Genomic DNA, 9,720 nt, shown 5'->3' with positions numbered 1-9,720 from the left:
TCCCCACGAACCCAACGGTGGCACAAGAGCCGCCCCGCGGACCAGGCCGCCGCGCTCGCGCGGACGGGGACGGGGGTGCGAGTGGTTCGGGGCGATGCCCTTCCCCACCTCCCCTGCCCCGCCCGGGGAACGGTGCGGCGGCGCGACCGGGGAACGACTCACCGCGACCGGACCAGGTCGTGGCCGGACACGCGCACGCGAGCGGCACAACCCTCGCGCGGCACCGAGCGGGTGACCGGCGCCCCGCGGGGGCGGGGGTGGCAGACCCGTCGTCCCCCACACCCAAGCGCCGGCACACGACGACGCCGTCGCCAGCGGACAAGCGGCGGTGGCGGCCAGGAGACGGGGGCCGCGGCGGGCCCCCCGTGGGAGCGAACTCGCGAAGGGGCGAGAGAGCGGGCGGGCCAAGGCCCGAAGAGACCAGACGGGGACGGGCCGGCCGCCCGAGGAGGCGGCGGCTGCAGCCGGCGTGGGGAGCGGCGCGCGCCAGAAGGGCGGCGGGAAACGGGAGAGGGCACCTGCCGACCCGCGGAGGAGCCCCGCCCGGAGAGAGCTGGCCGAGCCGCGCGGGCGCACCGGCCGGACAAACCCAGGGCGGCACGCGGTGTATCACCGCCAGCGCGCACACCAGGCGCACGGGCGGTCCCGCGTGGCCCCGGACGAGCCGCCGGCCGGGTTCCCTTCATCAGCCAACCTCCCGGGAGGGCCCTCGCGGGGGACAGGGCCCCACCGCCCCACCGCCGTCGCAAGAGGCGGGGAAGCCCCCGAACCCTCAACCCGCACACCGTGACGAGCATCCCCAACGACAACCGCCCGACCAGCGTGCCCACCGCCACACCCGGTACACGCCCGGGAGGGGGCGGCAGCGCGGCCGCGACCGGCCAGCCGGGGGGAGGCCCGGCGGAGGCGAGGAGGGGGCCACAACCCCGCCCGGATGGAGGGCGCGCCGGAGGCGGCGAGGGGCAAAGAAACGCGGAAAGGAAACCGGGGAGAAGACCTCGGGCACAGAGTCGGGCCGCCAGGAAAACAAGCGGGATCCCACCGCCACACGCGAGGGCGGTCCCGCACCGCCTGCGACGCCAACCCGGCCTCCGGCCCCACCCCCGGAACCTCCCACGAGACCCGCCGCCCCGCCACCACAGGGTGGCCCTCCACGCGACGAGACGCGCGCCTGGCCTCCAAACGCCAGCATGCAACGCCACAACCTCGGGCCGGACGAGTCCCACGACCTGGGCCTCTCCAGCTCCAGGGTCCACTCGCTCACCACACCGCCCGCGGAACGCTCCCAGGGGGGCCGCGGCGGCCGCGCCCCGGGCCAGCGCACACGCACGCAGGTCGCCCGCCGGCTCGGGACCGGGAGCGGGCAGAGGGACACTCGCAGCGGGCGCGGGGGAAAGAGGGACGCGGCCCCTCAACCCCCGGCCGCGCGAACAGCGCCCCACCGCCACCGCGCACACACGCGGCACCAGCGACCCACACAGTGGCCCCACGCGCGCCAGAAGGCCCGGCCAAGGCCCAGCGGGAACCCTCCCCCGACTCGAAGGGGGGAGGCGTGGGCCGCGGTAGGCACAAAGAGCAGGCGCTCGGCCCCCACCCGCGGGGGGCCGGCGGACCCCTGCACTCCCAGACGGCGGGGAGGGGGGACTCTCGCCTACACACACACCACCGACGGTAGCGTAGCGCAAAAGGCAGGGGGCGGCCAACGGGGGAATCCGGTACCCCCACACAAGGCACGCCCTTCACGGATCGCTAGAGAAACTTCCTCACTGAGGGTGGGCCGCACCCAACCCAGCCCCTCTGCCAACCGGCCGCCGAGACAACGAGGGGGGATCTGCGGTACAGGCAAGCACAAGGCTTCTTGAGCGTTCGCGGCCGGGGACACCCAAAGCCCCATCGCCTCGGGGGCCCGACCGGCCCCAGCTCGGCGTCCCGCCACAATCGCTCACACGCCCGGGCAACGTCTCCTTCCCCCCACCGGAGAGAGGGAAGAGCGCCCGGGCGCCCGCTCGCCTAACACTCCCCACGCCACTCGGCGCTGGGGACGACAACGCGACACCCTCCCCCCGGAGAGGGAACGGGCAACGCTGCCGAGCTTACCGCCTCGATCCCCCGAAAGAAGCGACACCGCTCTTCCCGTCAGGCACTCGCCTCGGAAACCCCCACGGACGGGGCGAGACCGACAGCGAGGCGGCGGCCGGCCGCGGCAGCGGCACTGGGATCGGGAGCAGCACACACCGGCTCAGCCTCAGGCACCTCAGGAAACAACCCGGAGCGCCCCAGGAGCACCGAAGCAGAGGCGCACCGTCGCGCCGAGGCAGCACGGTGGCAGCCCTCCCCGCGCCGGGGAGGGCCACACACGGCCCTTGGCCGCCCAGGGAGGGCGGCGAGCGAGAAGCACCCGCTACGTCAGAGGACCCCAGGAGCGAGGTCGAGGCCGGATTCCGCACCCCCGCCCTTCCCCGCACCGCGAACGGGCGGGGAGGCAAGGCGAGGGGCCCGCGGGCAGGACGAGAAGAGTCGGCCCATTCGCCATGAATGTCCGTCCCTCGCCTGGCGCGGCTTTGGTCCAGCCCAGGAGAGCGCAAAGTCACCACATCGATCAGCAGAGTGGGCGGGAGAGGCCCAGGGAGCAGGGGGAGACCCGGCGAGGACCGCTTCTAAGAGGAGCCTGCTACGGCCTCGCCGGCCCCACACCCCAGGGAGAGCGGCCGACGACACGGAACGGGGAACGCCTGACACGCGGCTCGGAGCCATGGAAGCAAGCGTCGTCACGCCACCCTCGGTGCCCGCAGCGAGGAGCGCACGGGCGGTAAAGGACCACCCGCCACCTACCCCCGCCGCCCTCCGGCGCCAGAAGGCCGGCCGGCCAGAGGCGGCACCACCGCGAGGGCGCTCCAGGTGCGCCAAAGAGCCGTCGCACGCAGGCCCAGGCAAGCAGCTCAAGAGGGAACGGGTCCGGGCCACCCCATCAGCCCAGAGCCCCGCACGCACCCGGAGGCCCAAGCTCCCTCGCTCTGGCGTGTGCCGCCAGAGGACAACGTGTCAGCACCTACCCGATGGCAGAAAACGGCCAACTCGGGCCAAAACAATCGCGACCGGGGCAACCGGGAACAGTTCACTCACCACTGCCGCCTTCCCTGAACACAGTCACGGTCAGCGGACCGCGAAATCGAGCCCATCACCGAGATCCAGAGCCCCTAGGGACAACTGGTCGACCCTCGTTGACGAAGGCAAAGACAAGAGACGGGGACCGCCATCCCCAGCGAGCAGGACCGGGGGGGGGGGAAGGGCGGACGGGGAACACGTCCGAAGGACGCCGGGCGTAGCCAACAGGACAAGCCCCGGGCAGCGGGCCCCCGAAGAGGCAATGCGGCAAGGCCGGGCGAGCACACCCGCCTGGCCCGCCCGGTGAAGCCCCGCAGCCCCGCGGCCAAAACCCGCGAGAGAGAGGGAGAGGGAGAGGAAGCGGGAGAAAAATAAGACAGAAGTCCCGGCGACCGACCCAGACCGGGCAAAGCGAAGCCCGTGGCGGCGAAGGAACCGCTCAGACTGCCACCCGAGGCGCCCGCGGCCCGGACCGTGCAGGGAGAGAAGACAACCGACACACACACAGTAAGCCTGCAGGTCCAATATCCCGCCAACGGGCCACAACGGCCCAGCCCAGCGTGACCGAGACAGTTCCGCTGGCGCCGCCCAGCTCCTGGAACTCTGTCTCGGCCACCGCCGCCGAATATCACGCCTTGGAGACTTCCGATGATCCGACGCTCCTATAAAAGCGGCCACCAGGGGGAGCTCGACAACCGTCAACCAAATCAGGAGGAAGGGACGCGGAACCTCGGTCGGCGTCAGCGGGATCCGCTCCGCAGGGGTCGTAGAAAGTCACCCGGACACGTCCCACCAGCCGGGTCGCCCCGCCAGGGCCCCCCCCCCCCACAGCGGCGGGCACGAGACGCAGGCAGATCGGCCCAGCACCCCTAGAGAATCCGGCGGGGGACACGGGCAGTGTGGGACTTCAAAACCGAAACCACCACGGTGAAGCCACTATTAGACAGGCAGACTAGCTGCTAGGCCACGGTCCGATCCATCCAGAGAATGGAGGAATTGACAGAAACATGTAAAAACCCGTCGAAATCGGTGAATTTGATCTGCTGGTCTTTGGGCTCGGTGTTTCCGCCTGTCTCTGTACCAAAAAAAAAAAAAAAAAAAAATGGGAAGATGAACAGCCTCTGAGAAACCTTCCTCCTCTGTGTCTGTGGTTCAGTGCCAGAGGGCCGGCCTAGCACATAGGAGGCACTGGGTTTGAGCCTTAGCGCGGCATACAAAAAGGAACAAAGTCGAAAGAAGGCGTGCTGTCCACCTACAACTACTCTAAAAAAGAAAAAAAAAAAAAAAAAAAGAATACTGATCATAATAGGAATAAGGATTCTTCCTTGGGGAGTTCTATTTTCTCTGCCTGGCCACGTTATCTTTTTTTTTTTTTTTTTTTTTTTTTTTTTTTTTAAGAGAGAGTGAGAGAGAATTTCAATATTTACTTTTTTTTTTTTTTTTTAACAACATCTTTGTTTGTGTGCTGAGGACCGAACCCGGGCAACTGCAACTGCGCTACCGCTTGAGCCACATCCCCAGCCCCCTTTTTAACTTTTACTTATTTTTCTTTTGTAAAGACAGAGAGGAGGAGGAGGGGGGGGAGAGAGAGAGAGGGAAGAGGGGGGTGGAGAGAGAGAGAGAGAGAGAGAGAGAGAGAGAGAGAGAGAATATTTTTTAATGTTTATTTTTCAGTATGCGGTGGGCACAACATCTTTATTTTATTTTACGCGGTGCTGAGGATCGAACCCAGCGCCCCGCGCATGCCGCGGGAGCGCATTACCACTTGAGGCACATCTCCAGCCCATTAATTCTTATTTGAATTTGTGTTTTTATTTACCTATTTATTTACCTGAGTAAGAAATGAGCATTTTCTTGAACCGAAAGTCATTTTCCACCGGGTCACAGAGCCAAATTTTACGTTTAGGCACATGGTAATAAGAAGCTGTAACAGGGCGCTAAGAGCGGCTGCCTTGGCTAAAAAGCGTGGGCCCTTGCCCCAGAGCGAAACAACAACGACAACGGGGCGGGGGGGGGGGGGGGGGGCGGGGAAGAATCAAACAAATAATGCAATCAATCCATGGGCCAAGGACCTGAACAGATACTTCTCAGAAGTGGATTAAGACACTCCTATAAAAGCGGCCACCAGGGGGAGCTCGAAAACCGTCAACAAAATCAGGCGGAAGGGTCGGTGTCAGCGGGATCCGCTTCGCAGGGGTCGTAGAAAGTCACCTGGACACGTCCCACCAGCCGCCCCACCCCCACCCCGCCAGGGTGCCCCGCAGCAGCGGGAGGCGCCGGCAGTCTGCCCAGCACCCCCAGAGAATCCGGCGGGGGACACGGACGGTGTGGGACTTCAAAACCGAAACCACCACGGTGAAGCCACAATTAGACAGGCAGACTAGCTGCTAGGCCACGGTTCGATCCATCCAGACAATGTAGGAATTGACAGAAACATGTCAAAATCAGTTTGAAATCGGTTGCTTGGGAATTTGATCTGCTTGTCTTTGGGCTTTGTGTTTCCTCCTTTTTCTGTACAAAAAAAAAAAAAAAAAAAAATTGGAAGATGACCAGCCTCTGAGAATCCTTTCTTGTCTAGGGTCTGTCTGTGTCTTTGGGTCAGTAGCAGAGGGCCGGCCTGGCACAGAGTTTGAGCCTTAGCACGCCATACAAAAAGGAACAAATCATCGAACAAATCATCACAAGGATTCTTCCTTGTGAAGTTGTATTTTGTCAGTTTGACCGTTTTATCTTTTTTTTTTTTTTTTTTGTATCTTTATTTTTATTGATCTATCAATATCACAGAGCCAAATTTTACATTTAGACACTTGGTAATAAGAAGCTGTAACAGGGCTCTAAGAGAGGCTGCCTTGGCTAAAAAGCATGGTCTGTTGCCCTAGACTGAAACACCACATGCTCTGGGATAAATAAAGCTGGAGAAAGGTTGCAAGAGCACTTCATGGTGTTGTCAGTCTGGTGTTGTGGCTCAGTGGTACAGTACTTACCAAGTACGCATGAGGCACAGGGTTCAATCCCGGGCACCACATTGAAATCATCATCATCATCATCACCTAAATAAACAAAATAAACGTATGTATTTTTTTATCTGTTTGTTTATTTATTGGAGGAGGCCTGTAAGGAGGGATTGAACTCAGGGGCACTCACTGACTACTGAACCACATCCCCTAGCCCTACCTATCTAGTATATTACTTAGAGACAGGGTCTCACTGAGTTGCTTAGTGTCTCACTTTTGCTGAGGGTGGCTTTAAACTCTGGATCCTCCTGCCTCAGCTGTGTGTGTGTGTGTGTGTGTGTGTGTGTGTGTGTGTGTGTGAGAGAGAGAGAGAGAGAGAGAGAGAGAGAGAGAGAGAGAAGCCTGTCTGGGATGACAGGCATAGGCCACTGTACCCAGTCACTTATTTATTTTATTTTTAGTATGACTTCAAGGTACACACAAGACAATCACTGCCAGGCGTAGGAGGAACATAGCACATTGATAAACAGTCAGATCTTTGAGGAAGCATTAAACAATCTTAAGGTAGTGTGCAAGTCATTCAATAACCTCAAAATACCTACATGAGGGTTGGAATTGTAGCTCAGTGGTAGAGTGCTTGCCTTGCATTCGTGAGGCCCTGGGTTCAATCCTCAGCACCACATAAAAATAAATAAACAAAAATAAAGACATTGTGTCCATCAACAGCTATAACTAACTAACTAACTAACTAAATAAATAAATAAATAAATAAATACCTGCATGAAAACCACAGAGAATTAAAGGAAAAGATGGATAAATCTATTATGGCAAGGAGATGAGAACACTCGTCCCTTAGCAGCTGAGGACGACTTAGGCCATAAATAAATAATCAGGAACAAAGGACAGCAGAACTACATCACGAACAACCCACACCTAATGGGCACGTTCAGAACACTGCAAGGCCACCACTACACAGCAGACATTCTTTTCAAGTGAATACGGAATGTTTACCAAAGTTGACCATAGAATGGAACATAAACCAAATCTCGACAAAGTCTAAAAGATGAAATCACACCACAACTCTTCTCTGAACAACACAAAAGTAAGCTGGAGGTCGTAGCATGTGGGCCACTGCCAGGATTCATTTCAAGAACGGGATGAAACCCAAAGAAAGTATAAACCTGTACATTCACAAATCTCAGGGAGAAATAGCCGCATCCATCTTTCACAAACTCTTGAGAGGGGCGGGTCAGGGGTCAAGGTGAGATTGAAATACCCAAATACCCTCAACAAAGTGCCAACTTTATCAAACCAGTAGCCTAGATAAAGCAGGTACTTGTACTATGCCTTCTCGGTGACATTGTGGGTTTTTTTGGGTTTTTTTTTTGGGGGGGGGGAGGGGGGAGGGGAGCGGGGAAGGGTGGTTCCCGCCACTTTGGGTTCCTACCGCTTTGTCTGCAAGGGAAAATTTGTTTCCTGCCAGGCTGGGGTGCCAGTTATCAGGGCGGGGAAGTAAGATTCTTACACTAAACCGGGCTTGCTTGGGGCAGGTCTCAGTTCTAATTTACATAACAACAGGCAGGGCAAAGTCTCTCCCACTGCCCCTGAAGGAAGAAAAATGTGGCCTCTCCAGGCTGTTCACAATTCCCAACCTGTTTTAAGGGTCAGTTTGTCTCTCTAACTCTGCATTTATGCTGACCGATTGGTTTAAAACTACACTAAGAGGTTAATTTGAATATCATTTGTTTCAGAGCACTTGTTCAATGTGTCTACCAGCATTTAATTTCTCTCTCCTGATGTTCCTTAATAACCTGATTGCTTTGGCCTCCTTCTCCTGGATTATGTGTAACTTGCCCCCCTTTGGTATAAAAAGAAACCCAGGAGGAGATTGATCCTAAAGAAAAGGGGTGCTCCACTAAGTGAGAAACTGAAAATCAAGCGATTAAAAAGAGTTTGGTGTAGAGAAAGAGAGGGGTGTGTGTGTGTGTGTGTGTGTGTGTGTGTGTGTGTGTGTGTGTTATAGAGAGAGAAGGGGAGAGTCTCTTGTACTTCAGGGTTTTTGTCTGTCTGTCTGACTGTCTGTCTGTCTGTCTGTCTGTCTGTCTGTTTGTTGTCTAATAATTACAGTGTTTCAGTTGGAAGCTCTGCCCTGGGTAATTCTTTCCAACTCTTAGAAAGTAGTAACTGTGGTTATGTTCATTTCTGTTAATGATCCATTCTTCCTGCCTTTTAAATTCATTGATCACCCAGAACTCCTGTGTTTGGGGCAGGAGGGGTCCAGGTGCTTGAGAGAATTTTTTTTTTTTTTTTTTTTCCCCCCCTGTGTCATTGGAATGGAGATTTGGACCTCTGAGTAAGAGTAGAGTTTTCTAAGAGAAAAGAGAAGAGCTCTAAGGGAAAAGCAGGGGATTGGATTACCAAAAAAAAAAAAAAAAAAAAAAAAAAAAAAACAAAAACCCTTTTGAAACCAAACTATTGTTAGGTAAAACTGCTTACTCTTTGCCGTGAATGAGAAGAAGCTTAAAATATGCGATATGTTTGGGCCAGTCCAATGTGTCTTTGGGATTCATCATCTGAAGTGGCACCCCCTTTCTCCACTGAAAAGTCTTAACTGGGCCTCTTCTGAAATCTTCACCCAGACTGGTTTTAGGTCTGTCAGCAAAAGAGTCTCTCTGTGCAAAAGAATTCAAGGTGGATAAACTTCCTATTTTCGTGTCGCCCTGTTTACTTGGCCACTGGCCGAGAAGATACCAGCACTCCAGGTGCTGGACACCCCCCCCCACCCCCCCCACCCCCCCCCCCCCCCCCCCCGTTACTAGTTTTTCACAAACATGTCCAGAACAGTACTTTGAAGAAATGTGCAAACAAGGCCTCTGGCCTTGAGCTGGGCTTCACAGAGATGTCTACATGTTTAAGATACGAGACGGTACCAACTGGACTCCATGGTAACAGCTGGCAGGGGGAGAGTAGACAGGGGAGAAGAAGCTCTCCCCTTCTCAGGTGTTGTCCTCCAAGGGTTAACATGCCCAGAACAGTGAGAGAAAAAGCTGCTTTTATGTGAACTTCTGCAGACCATGAATTTCTGAGCCCCTCCCCTTACATGCTGGGTATAAAACTCTGAAACTACCTGAACTTTGGGTTCAGGGGATTAATTCCTTACAGCAAAAGCCATCTTCTCTGAACCTGGCTGCATCCAAATAAAACCGTTTTCCTGCTCTGTTCGGTCGGTGCCTTGCCTCATTTGTCCCTACAACACATCCATGCAAGGAAGACTTTATCAAACCAGTAGCCTAAGTAAAGCAGGTTCCAGGTTACTTTTTGCCACCACCGCCACCACCACCACCATGCATACCAATAATTTCTTCTGATTTTTTTTTTTTAATTACATACAAACAAATCAAAAACCATGAAAAGTATAAACTATGTTACTGAGAATCAAGAAGAGTCATTCACTCATGTAAATTCAGAAATTCGGTAAGGGTGGTTGTTGTTTCTGTCTGTTGCTGTTGTTGTCCTTTTTTGTCTTTTTTTTTTTTTTTTAAATTTTTCTCCCAACTGTCAAATCAATTAAAGCGGGGTGGGGGGGTGGGGGGGGTGAGGTGGTGGTGGGTGTCAGAAAATGTAACAGGGGTCCACTTTATAGGCTTTGAGTATAAGTCTC

Source organism: Callospermophilus lateralis, unplaced genomic scaffold (assembly GCF_048772815.1).
Source record: "Callospermophilus lateralis isolate mCalLat2 unplaced genomic scaffold, mCalLat2.hap1 Scaffold_3451, whole genome shotgun sequence".
NCBI lineage: Eukaryota > Metazoa > Chordata > Mammalia > Rodentia > Sciuridae > Callospermophilus > Callospermophilus lateralis.
This window is presented reverse-complemented; position numbering follows the sequence as displayed.